This window comes from Vulpes vulpes, chromosome 12 (genome assembly GCF_048418805.1).
Source record: "Vulpes vulpes isolate BD-2025 chromosome 12, VulVul3, whole genome shotgun sequence".
Taxonomy (NCBI): domain Eukaryota; kingdom Metazoa; phylum Chordata; class Mammalia; order Carnivora; family Canidae; genus Vulpes; species Vulpes vulpes.
Window position 1 is genome coordinate 176,048,074 of NC_132791.1, and position 13,095 is coordinate 176,061,168.

The window sequence follows — 13,095 nt, forward strand, 5'->3', positions numbered from 1 at the left end:
CTTCACTCTTATTTTCATAATTGTCATATTCACCCTTGATGGCACCTAAAGCTTTTGTGCCTAGAATATTTCCATCAGCAAAAGAAAAAGAATAGTGAACAAGGTATCAGACAATTGATACCTGAAGCAATGGTGTACTGAACCATCTCTTAAACTGAAGCCACTGGTCACTTTCTTTCACTCTTACTTATTATCTTCTTACTCTACAGATATTACCTAAGTAACGTGAGGCATTCACTCAACAAGTATCTATTTGGCACATCGTTTGTTAGGCCCTGGGATAGATGCTGAGATAAAGAGAGTAATCACTCCCAGCATGGCCCTTACCCTCACGGAGCTGACATTCCATGAAAATGGACACTGCTTAGCAAACAAACAACCATGACAGACTGATGGAGATTAACAAAAGACTGGGTTTCTTTAGTCACGGTAGTTGGAGAAATTCAGTTCTCTGATCTAGAAACCTCCCCCAATAACCTTCCTATTCCCCACCTGTCTTCAAATCCTATACATGTCCCCATAAACTTTTAGAATTACTCTTAGGACATGTAAATTCCTCAAAACCTAGATATTCTCCCAACACTTTCTCTTCTTCACTGTCATAAAAGGAAGCTCTGAGGATTGCTGAGAAATATGGTGACAGTAATTCAACTCTCAGAGGAGGACGAAGAGTGATCAGGGCTTGCCTTGAAAATGGGTCAAAAGCAAGAAAATAGTTTAAGTGGGAAATCAATAAACCTCTTGCCACACCAACACAGACTTCGCATGTGTGTGAACAGTTCCTTCAGGGAAAAAAAGCTAAATATAATTCAGAATCTGAGTACAATGTCAGCATAGGAAAACTACAACTTATATACGTGCAATATATGCACAAGAATTTTCATGAAAGAAAAAATTCAAGATGATTCCCAACAGTATTACTTTAGATAAAAGACTCACTTATAATGAGTCTAATATAAGTCACTGTTATAAAAAGCTACCTACACAACATAAAAAGCATATATAAAAAGCATACAATTTTAAACAATAGTCACAAAACACTGTGTTGTGGCACATACAGTTAATGATATGAAAATATGGAACTATATGAAAAAAATCTTGAGATAGAAAGAGGAAGACAGAGAGAGAATGAATTTTAATTCATTATCAGAATCTAGCTCTCTAAGGATGCTGGTGGGAGAGATAGGTTTGTAGTTTCTCTTGAAAATGATCTTATCTACTGTTAAGAAAAATTGGAATAACTAGATATAATCCAAAGGCATAACTTCACATCCTTTCAATGTCATATTGAACTATTTCCTCACAGGCCCATTTAAAGATTATTTAATTCCAGGTGAATTAATAAATGTCTGATTTTACTACTTATTACAGATTAGGACCAGACTTTGTTAAGATACATGTTAATTTGTAGATTTTTTCCCCAGTAGAAATACAAATGGCTCTAGGGTTATGGTTTTATTGCCCTGTTGGACATTAACCATTTATGTACCCAACCTAGTGATGGTAATCCAACATTCTTTCTGGGATTCCTATCTACACCCAGTCTCTTGAATCTTCCTTCAACTAGCTTTACCATCATTCTGATTCCTTCTTTAATTAATCAAATACAACTTTCTTGTGTGTTTATTCTGTATTTGAATGAAAGTCATGGTTTTCTGTTTTTGAAAATTTTACTTTCAACATTATTAACTCGACAAGTACAATTTGGGCTTCCCATCATTGACTGGTGAAGCAACATTTCAAGTCTCGGCCATCACCAGTAACATTCAAGGCAAATTTATTTTCACTATTCCATAAAGAACACTACCAATGCAAATACATTCTCACAAAAGAAAAATGATGATTCAGATGATTCATAACAACTCTGAAACTAACTTATGAAAGATTTGATAAGTATAGGCCATTAATGAAAGCAATGTAACTCAACATTTATTTGTTTAGAAACACTAAAATAAGCATCCAAAGTAATAGTCAATTAATAGAATCACACTTATGCTCATCTTGTTGTCAAACACTTTCAGAAAAAGAATCCTTTGTACATGGTTGAAATCCATAAATAGGAAAAGAGAGGTATTAGAAAATTGACTATAAGGAAAACTAGAAATCAGAAGTTAATAAAATCTTAACAGTAAAAGACCTATAGTCCAAAGATGTAGGAGGAGACATGTTACTTGACAATTAATTTTCTAATGGTAAATCTGCTCATTACTAGGCTAATAACTGAGGTTATATTTTTAATGATTGGTTTACTATCAATATTAATAGTGTGGCCCTGTCATACCCTGTTCACTATAGGGAGGACATAAACTCTAATTTTCTAGTAACAAGTTGCAAATTGTTCTGACACATTTATCCCCCTCAGGCTAGTCCCCTTCTGAGCCATTTGTAATAGATTTTTATTATAATGTAGCTTAGTAGTTAAAACAAGTAGTCTGTGTGGGTTTGCATCTTCACTATAGCTTGGGCAAGTGTATGAGTTTCCTATTATTGATGCGACAAATGACCACAAACTTGGTCATGTGAAACAATACAAATTTCTTATCTTCTAGTTTTGGAATTCAAAAGTCCTAAAATCAAGGTGTTGGCAAGAGCTGCTTTCCTTCTGAAGTCTCTGGAAGATAATCCCTTTCTTCCTCTTTCCTATGTTCTAGAGACCATCCACATTCCTTGGTTCATGACTCCTTCCTTCACGTATAGGACTTGTATCATAGTATCTTCAAATCCCTCACCTTGTTTTCGCTCTTCTTCTCTGACTGATCTTCTCATCTCCCTCTTATAAAGACCCTTGTGATTACCCTGGGCCCACCTGGACAATCCAAGCTACTCTCCCTATCTCAAGATCCTTAATTTAATCATACCTGTAAGCACCTATGTCATGTAATGTAGTTACAGATAACAGGGCATTACTTACTCCCTTAATGACACAAGGTACTTAACCCCTGTGCCCGCTTCCTATCTGTAACATGGGAATAATAATAGTATATTCTTCATAGGATTGTTGTATGAATGTGTATCTGTATAATTTTTGGAAGAATTACTGGCACATAATTAAAACTCAATAAACATTAACTACTACTAATGCTAATGCTGTTATTTATTGTTAGAACACTGGGCAGGGAAAGAGGCACAGTAAAAATAATTTAATAAATACATTTGGTGTATTTAGTTTAAAAGATAAACTCTTTAAAAAATAATGAATTTCCGAAGAGCAAGAGAAATGCTCAATTATCAATGTCACTGCCAGGTTATGCAGCAAGAATGATTTGAGGCCATCTGTGGGTTCTGTGGCTTTCTCTATCTGTCAGCTAATGCCTGAGCTGACTCACCATGGCAATTGTTGGTGACCTGAATCCTCCTCAGTGAATACCTCCATCTCAAATCTTCTCATTTATAGCAGGCACCAAGGAAAGAACAGACTCACGAAGACTATAGGCCCTACTCTCATATCAATTCTCCTTGCAACCCCAGGAAAGAGGTATAGACTGCTTTATTTGCATGATTCAGAAATACAATCTCCCATGGAATGAAAGTTTTCCAATAGAAAATATTCAAATTTCTTTCAGGGAGTTGTGTCAGAAGTGGCATTGCTGCAATGTGTATTCTGCACTCCTTTCTGCAAGCACGTATTTATGGATAGCTCCCTGTGAACAGCGGAAGATACAGCAATGCATAAATACAAAGCATATTTTTTCCCAAGGAGCTTCCATTCTAATGGGAAAGACGCACATCCCCAAGATGTGATTTTTTTCATGCCAGTGGTTGGAGCTTTGCTTTCTGCATTGGGGCTGGGTCCAAATGATTTCTAACATCTGCAGAAGGACGTGATCCACTCAGCCTCAGAGAAGGATGTCAACTAAATTGCAGATTTACCTCTGTGAGCAGCAAATTGTTCTTCTATATGTACATATTTTACATGCAAACACACTTCTCATTGTAATATGATCCACTTGACTCAGTAGCCTTCTCTCATCCTACTTCTGCTCCAGATGTTTGAGACTTTGCAAAATCTGAAAAAGCAATGTCCTCCCTGCTCCCTAAGTGGATTACTAAGAAAAACCTCTACGATAGCATCCTTTCTTAACTGAGCTCCATGGCCCATCCATGTTCGAATCAACTGAGAAGAATCTCTTGGGGTTTCCATAAACTGAGAACCACACCCCACCCAGGAAAACAGATTCCTGAGTGAACCTGAACAGATGACAGCATGAGGATTATCTGACAAGAAGAACAAGAAGGTTAAAGAGACCTTTTCTCTAAAAGTGAATAAGCTCATTGCATATTGAATTGTACCACGGAAAACAAATGTATTTATCTACCCTGTAAGTGATAGCTGCAGAAAACTATGGAGGTGGTAGTGGGTTGTCCTGAAAGATGTTTTGGGGAGAAATTGGTTCTGTGAATTAAACTGTGAATCATCGCATCACTGATGAGGTCTGTTGGCTAAGAAACGTAAAAGAGAAAACCTGGATAGGAAATGCATGAGTTGCAAAACAAATCTTTTAGTACAGAAAACTGACCTTATTAAAGGTCATCAAAGAGTTCCTGAAAAGACATGAGCGCCTTCTATTAATTCTGTGGGAAGCACCCCAAAATATAAATAGAAAAAAAATTGCTCAAAACGGAGAAAGAACAATGGACCAAACTCTTCTGGGCTAAACAAACAGACAAGCCCCAGTATTGGGCACACTGCTTCTTTATTTGAAAATTAGTACCTACAAATTTCTAAACAAACAGAGGTCCAATTTTGACTTCTAAGAAATATAAATCAGACTGAGTCGCCGTTAAACTATTATACGGTGAAATATGAAAGCAACAGCATGATGTATTGGCACTTGAGATCTGCATTACTGAAATGGGTTTTAAGAGATGGCAAGGAGAGACCAAGCACTTGAGAAATCAACAGGAAATAGGTTGTACTATTTTTGCATAGTAGTGTCAAGAAACACAGAATGATTTAAGGGACTTTTAAGTATAAAACAACCAGAATTAATACAATAAAAAGGAAGATGGTACAGGATCAAGTGCTGCATATAACCACAGGGAAAAGGTGACTTTACTATCATGGTTTTAAATAGACTGAATTAAGATCAGTGATAACACTCCAGGAGGTTATATGAACAAACAAGATCGCTGCCACTTAAATATCTGTCTAAACTAACCTTTTTGATAGATTTGAAAGGGATAACACCTACTGCATCAAGGACACTGGAGTGTGTCACAGGAGGGCATAAGCTGTATTTCTGTTTCTAATATTTGTTTGTAACTTTCGTAATGCCACAGAAGTCACTTAAATGCTGAGTCTCAATTTCCTTATTTGGAATACGTGGATAAAAAGTCCAATTTCTTATTCCACACAAGAAGCTGTGGGTTTCAAATGCAATCATCAAAAAGCCTCATTTATTACATATTTCATATGCTGTTATTATCTTTTTAATAATAACTAACATTCGAAATCTCATATAGTCATCTCACGGTTCTTTAATCAACTGCTACTGTATGTGTAATACATCTGTGGCTTTTATACATTTATTCATTTTTCAGTTTTTATCCTGGCTAACTGGATGTTTTTCTTAGTTCATCCATTCAGCAAATAGTTACTGAACATTTACTATGCCGAGTCCTAGAGTAGGAGCTGGTGTTGCAACAGTGAACATATTCTGTCTTCATGGATCCCCCAATCTATATTATAATATAATTATATTATAATATATAATATATTATAATATAATTATATATAAATATATAATTTATTATAAATAAATATATATATATATATATATATATATATATATATATATATAATTGGAGGTAGCACCCTCAAGAGGCAGTTATCATCAGAGCAGTTGTGAGGATCCTGGCAGAGTTATTAGGATATCTGTCAGTAAATTGTGCTTTCTCAATAAAAAAAAAAAAAAAAGTCCAAATATTTAACAAGTCCCTCTAGATTGGCAGGACTATATTTTTTTCCAAAGGTGTTCCTCCAGGCACTAGATAGATGCTGAAGTCTTTAGCACCTGACCTCTCCCATCCTGCTTTCATCTGGGCTCCTTGGTATCTCATCTTGGGCACGTATGATTCCCAAATCAGCCAAGGACTAAAGGAGAGTGTCTGTGCAGGAGTTGAGGCCTTCCCTCTCTGACCCCTTTCTTTTCAGGATTCTACCCTCAATTTTTAGCCACTCTGGCAACCTTGAACTTTGAACTCGGCTTCCTCAGCCCAGTAAAATCTGGCTGCTTTCTGCTTGAGTATTATGATGTCTGAAAACTGGGATGTGTTTTTCAGAAAAAGTCAGTTAAATGTGGATCTCCCAGAGCCTCCTTTCCTTCTTTCAAGAATCAAATCTTGTCAAGTTTCATCCTGTTTTGAATTGAAGGAGGTTTTCTTATGTATATTTTTTCCTCCAGGGATTACAACTACAGCAAGCTAGCCCAATAAAAATGATTCTGCTAGGACTGGTACTGAAAAGCAAATCATCTTTTCATTAACTTTTATAATCACTGACTTGGTCTATTAATTTATCTAGGATTGCAAGGTGGGAATATGCTAATTCTATTATTCCCTCTTTATTTATTACCTGGAGTACACCTTGAAAGAGAAATTCTCTGACTTCTATTTGGTTACTTTGAAGTACAGATCACATGGGAAAGGTATGATAAATTCTTTATGTTTCCCTTCATTTATCAATTTTCAAAATAATGAGTTGGTTCCTTCATATCTCTCATAGGTAACCAATTAGATTTTCATTTTTTAGTACTGTCATGAACCTTTTCACTTAAACATATTTAATATGTGGCAAAACTCTTGTTACTATCCTTCCTGATGCTATAAGATTTCCATTTTTGGTCAGTGAGAGCCTGCTCACTTGAGAGCCTGCTGAGTTCTTGTGACATAATCCCAGCGGGTTTCATAGTTTCCTTTTTTTCTGATATTTAAGAGCTAACCTTATTTTAATTTTACTATAACCTCACTTATCAGATTAAAATCTTAAGACTACAAATTTTACAAAGAATTAGAATTTATCCTCCTTGATTTTTAGGCCAACCAGAAATCTACCTACTTTTTAAACATTTGACAAAAAAATAGGATTCCTCAGCTACGGTATTAGCTGATAAATAATTTGAGTGCAGGGACTGTATTTAATTCACTTCGGTCAGGTATTTAGCAGTTAACATGTGGGAGTTGCTTAATAAATATGCCTTGAATTCAATTATAACTATTATTTAGAGTAAATCCAAAAAGTTTACTGCTTTTCATTTCTCCCCCTAACTGGACATGTGGTATAAGAAACCAGTCCTGAAGAGACACAAGACAATGATTCAGTTCTCAGTGTTAGAACTTACACTTCTCAGGCTGCTTTCCTGCATTTCCTATTAATATGTTTTCCAAACTGAAGTCTACTGATAGAAGTCTCTCCAGCTTTCAATATTTTTTACATTATAAAATGCATATTTTTATTTTTTTAAGTTGACATGAGTTTTGTAATTGTTGACTTACTTCCATTTGTTAAACAGAATCCACTGTTTTTTCTTAAACAGTCTGGATTTAAGCAAATAAACACAACAGTTTCTATATTCTACATAGTTTCTATACTTCTATATATCTCTTCTCTTCTAGTCTTCTCATTTGAAAGATGTCTGATCTTTCATGGGCTGCACATGCCTCTGGTTTGGCAGGAAAAGCCCTCCTGAGGCTCACCAACCCTGCCTCCCTTCGTTCATTCACCTACTCAGAAGACTCAGAACAAAGAAGGAACATCTGACTACAACACGGTATAATGCATGCAGAAAAGCTCTTCCAGGAGCAGATGAAAGTGTCCTCTTACCCAAAAGTGGGGTGTCAGGGAAGTTCTCAGAGACAGTGATTTCTCTGCTGAGAAAAGGTGACTAGTGAAAGACTTATCTCAGTGGAGAAATGAAGGCTGCACGTGTGGTGTTTGCCCTGGGCACTGTGCAAAGATCCCAATTCTAGAAACATCATGAAATCATGGCATGTTGAAGAAATGAAAATGGTTCTATATGGCTAGATAGCTGGATGCTCTTACTGTGCTGAGGATGAGGAAAGGAGGATTGAGGGTCACAAAATGAGGACATTTACATAACAACTACATGAAAGGAGCTTCAGATTTACACTAAGGGTAGTTGTTGCAGCAATTCATCCACAATTAAATAATAACATCTCCTGTGGCTTCACTCCCACTTCCGAAGGACATTTCAGACACAGTCACTTCCACTCAGTCTTGTACCCTTTCTCTCTGCCTCTGTTTACCATTGTTTACTTTCTTTTGGGACATTTCATAGAGTGGTATTTCTTTACTGTCAAACATTTTCTCTTCTTTTTCTTTCTTCCACAAGTTATTTCCTTACCTACATCTCTTGTCTAGTTCTATAAACATGTTTCATGGCTGCTATGGCCAAGACATCTGAAATTTATACTTTCTCTTTGAACCCATAAAATTTAGCTTCTACTACTCTCATTACTCAGGAAACAACTTCCAAGTTTCCCAACATAAAAGTAGAACATGCTCTTTGATATGGATTTTCCATTCACTTGATGTTCCTTCGTAACAAGTTACTGGCCTAACTCACCCGGACAGAGGGTAATAAAATTATGTGTGGCTCTCACAATAGCCACTGTCCCTGCAATATTCATAGGAGCAGCTTTTGCACCTATAACTTCGGTGAACACAAACATAAGACACAAGGGGGGCCCAGCATAAAAATGCATGACCCCTGAAAAACAATGTAAAGAACCCACTTTGATTATGATAGAAATGCATCTCTCCTTTTCAGAGACAGGAGTAGTTGTCCAAACACAGCACTTTATACTTCTATTCTTAAGAGTAATGCAGTAAGTAGAAACTTATGATTTAATAACAATGATATTCATATAGGTTTCAATTATATACCTTCGACTGAGAGGGTTTAGAGTTCCAACCTTTTGTATTCCCTAGGCATGCATTCAACGAGTCAGCAATGGAATTAATTATCTCCCGTGTGCCCTTTTGGAGCTCATTCATTCTCTCTCCACTGGCCCTCCCAGCAAACGGCACCACTTTCCAGATGCTTGTTCCAATCTTATAACTCAAGGACTCTCCCACGTAATCACTAAGTTCCCTTCATTCAACATCCTCAGTATATTTGAGTCTGATTTGAGTCAAGAGAACCCTCTCTCCTGATTGCTGGTCCTCTGGTACGAGGTTCCACTGTCACTTGCACACGTGAGATCAGAGACCTCCCAATTGAGCTGCCACCTCCAATGTGTGTGCCCTTTCAGCCTAAATGACCATTCTCAAATACAAACCATCCTCCAAGCAATTCTCGTCTCTCGATGAGGGTATGCCCCTTCTCCTGTTTGGACTAACCTCCAAGGCTCCCATGTGAAAATATCTGCATTTTAGTTTCAGACCTCTTGCTGTGAACATTTATACTAATCTCAATTTATCAATCACTTTATTCCTCTTATCCTACACTCATGCTACAGTGTTTTACATTGAGTCTGTAGAATTCTTATGACATTGCCTCTTCTGACCTGTAGGGTCAAACATTCCATGTTAGTTGCCATAAATGGTTCCGTTTTTACATGAACTCATGCACACAACCCACAACCCAGATCTCCCTTTCTCTCACTGAAGTTAACAAGCAAGCTGAGAGCCAGCTCTGTAGGGTCATCATAGATCCCTCTGCTGAACGTTATACATAGTAGTCTTGCGGGTTACCTTGGCAACAGGTACATTGCTTTCTTGGCTTTTACTGTACATCAGTACTATCAATTTTGTTTTGAGTTTTGTAACTTTGTGGCATTTTAGATAATGTTGCATTTGTGCCTTGTTGTGTAGAGTGAAAGGACTGTATTGAATAAACCTAGAATTAAGATGCAAAAAAATTATATATAATAATAATTCCCATTAAGAAATAGCCATTATTTTAGAATTTATCCCTACACCCAATACCTAGTAGAGTTCTCTTTCAGCAAGTGTCAATAAATACTTAAAAGGTGAATGCATGTATGATTCATATAGTTGTGTCAAGAGCACAGGCTTTGGAAAGTAATGGATGTGAATTTAAATCTTAGATCTAACACATGCAATCTGTGTGATTCTGGACAAAGTTCTTAATTTCTCTAAGGTTCACTCTATCCCACATCAAGAGACATGAAGCATCCTGGTATACACCACTCTTAAGTGAGTGGCTCAGGCAAAGCCCGAGAGTCACATTAAGTTGGTGTAAGTGCCATGGACACACAGGCCAGTGGGGTGCACGCAGTCCTCCAGGCCTCACAAGAGGCTCACTTAACTGCCAGCATGGAGAGGTAGTCTGTGACTGTGATCCAGGAGGGAAACCCTGACCACTTCTAACACCACCTCTCCTTTTTATAGAGAGTTTAGGAGAATGGCCTTATATATCTGAAGAAAATCCAGGCTGATCTTTGATCTGGGCCGTTCAGGGGAATTGTAGGCAAAATCCTGCAGCTTTGTTCTTGTGCTGATAGCACCTGCAGCTCTTCCTTCTGAGGACAAGGGAGCTAGTGGTGCCACCTATTTCTGTTCCAGGCAACCCAGAGCAAGCCACAGGGCTCGTTCAACAGACAGTTCTGTCCCTCTCCTCTTACTCCTGAATAAAATGGTAATATTCAAGCTATTCATACTTCACTGTATTGTTAGGACTCAATCAGAAAATGCCTAGAAAGGAAACAACTGATACATATTGAGTCCTGTCGTACCCTTTAACAGTATGTGTTTATGTTTGAATTTAAAGTCTTATTGGCCCTTGGTAAAGCTACTTCAACGGTGGATCAGTGAGCAGTGGTGGCTGGTTAAATGCGTGGACAGTGAACTCACTGCAAGAGAAAGCAGCTGAAGCCACAGGAAAAAGACTGTTTCCTAGAGTTGCAGATCAATGAAAGCAGAGGGAGATTTGAGTCATCATGAAGCGCGTGGCAGAGAGAACACAGAGGAACCTATTCCTCAGCAGATCACGACATCATGTGTGGTGCCTTAGTTTTGGAAGAACAGTGTCAATAGTCTTGTTCAACTAATGTTGAATTTACATCCTAGATTGGATGTGTATTAAGTATGTATGACTGGGAAAATTGCTTAATATTTCTAAGACTCTATTAGATGGGTTGATTTTTAGGATTAAGTTAGAAAGTCTATAAAAACTATATCTGACAGAGTAAAGTGCTCAAAAACTGTTAGCTATTTTTGTACTGTGATAAATATTTTGCAAGGTAGATGCTCTAAGTAGAGAATGGAACTATAAATATGAGCCACTTGAAATATGTTTTGCTAATTATCCACTGTGTAGCACAGGCTTTGCCAAACTCTATGATCCAAAGACAAATGAGACCGACTGCCTTGGTTCTGCGTTCCAGAACTGCAATTTGGGGTGGGATATTTTTTTTTAAAGGATGATTTTATTCAAATGGATCATTGCAAAGGAGGAGCTAATACATAATAGGAGCAGCTCAGCTGAACTGTCGAGGCCAAGAGAAGAAGTGGGAAGACAGTGAGAAGTAAGCTGTCCAATCCATCTCTGTGATTTAACAGCTGGAGGGAGCCTGAGTCTGTACTTGGGTTCAGTATGCAGACCGGGCTCTGAACCCAGCTCAGTCACTTCCCATCAGTGTGGCTTGAGCAAGCCATCCTCCCTGAGCTTTTAGCCTCCTCATTTTCAAAGTGGGAGAATAAAACAGTTATCTAATAATATTTACCTGGACTTTTAAAAAAATTATAAACTGTGAATATAATGCTAGACACATAGTAAGTACTCAAGAAAACGTTGCTATTTCTAATACTATTGGGACACCTGGGTGGCTCAGTGATTGAGCATCTGCCTTTGGCTCAGGTCATGTTCCCGGGGTCCTGGGATTGAGTCTGACATCGGGCTTCATGCAGGGAGCCTGCTTCTCCCTCTACTTATGTTTCTGAATCTCTTTCTCTCTGTGTCTCATGAATAAATTTTTAAAATCTCTAAAAAAATACTATCAATATTAGTGTAATTGCTATTATTAGTAGTACTATTGATATCATACTATGATCACTATTCTGTAGGCCCTGGTGAGAATAGAAGGCTGATCAGTTACCTTTGATGGTGGAGGAGTGTGCCGAGAACATCACCAATCTTTGCAAGGAGACCTGCAGTCTGTACAACATGGTCTGTCTGACACAGTTTAGATAACATCAACAAATTACCTGCCCTCTCTGTGACATGCTTTCCCTTCATGCAAATAAAGTGAACCAGGACCTAACTTGATTTACATCAAAAAGTGATGAAATAGGTGTGGAAAAGAAGCTTTAGTGGCTAAAAAATTTAAACGTTTACTAGAAGAACAGTTGCAGGCTCTTTTCTGGATTCTTCTGTGTGCTAGGTGTGAGACACTAGGCAAATTACTGAATCTCTCCAAACCTCAGACTGTTTATCTGATAATTGTAGATCATATTAACTAACTCATTGTTCTAGAATAAAAGAGCATCTAACAGGATAATGTGGCTTGAGGTAGGCTATCAATAACTCTTAGGCCCCTGCCCCACAAAAAGATATAATAAAATGCTTCATTAAGAGGAGACGAAGTGAAATCTGTGGTTTCTACCATTTTTTATGTGAAAGTATTTCAAACACATTTTATATTTTGGCAGAGGTCTTTATCTTTCCTATGAATTTATGCTGAAGGCACAGCACGTTTATAAGTGAGTTACGTGGCATATTATTTTTAAGGCTAAAGAGACATTCTTTGGTGTCCTAACATTTGACTGGTTAATGGAACACTATATCTTTTATTAAACTCAGAGTGCCTAAGTGAAACATCATCAACTATAGCCCATGGGGGGAAAAACTCTAATATTTGAAATCAGGGTCTAGTTAATAATATTAAATTTGGATAAATAGATTCACATATGCCTATAAACAGGAATCTGTATCTATCTATCTCCGTATGGATCAATCTATCTATAAAATGCTTCCATTTCTGACTTAAAATATAAAGCTAAACGTTAAAGTCAATATTGCCATGTATGGGCAGAAAAAAGCTTTCTACGAAAATCATCCCTGTTTTTATATCTCTTTACATAGCTATAAAGTCAACTTCAGCATGCAGGTT

General features: G+C 37.3%; 1 protein-coding gene across 1 annotated transcript in view; it reads right to left on the bottom strand.

Moving 5' to 3' along the window:
* CNTNAP4 (contactin associated protein family member 4) overlaps nucleotides 1-13,095 on the bottom strand; it is a 242,524-nt gene that overhangs the window by 104,037 nt on the left and 125,392 nt on the right. The gene's annotated exons all lie outside the window — the stretch shown is intronic.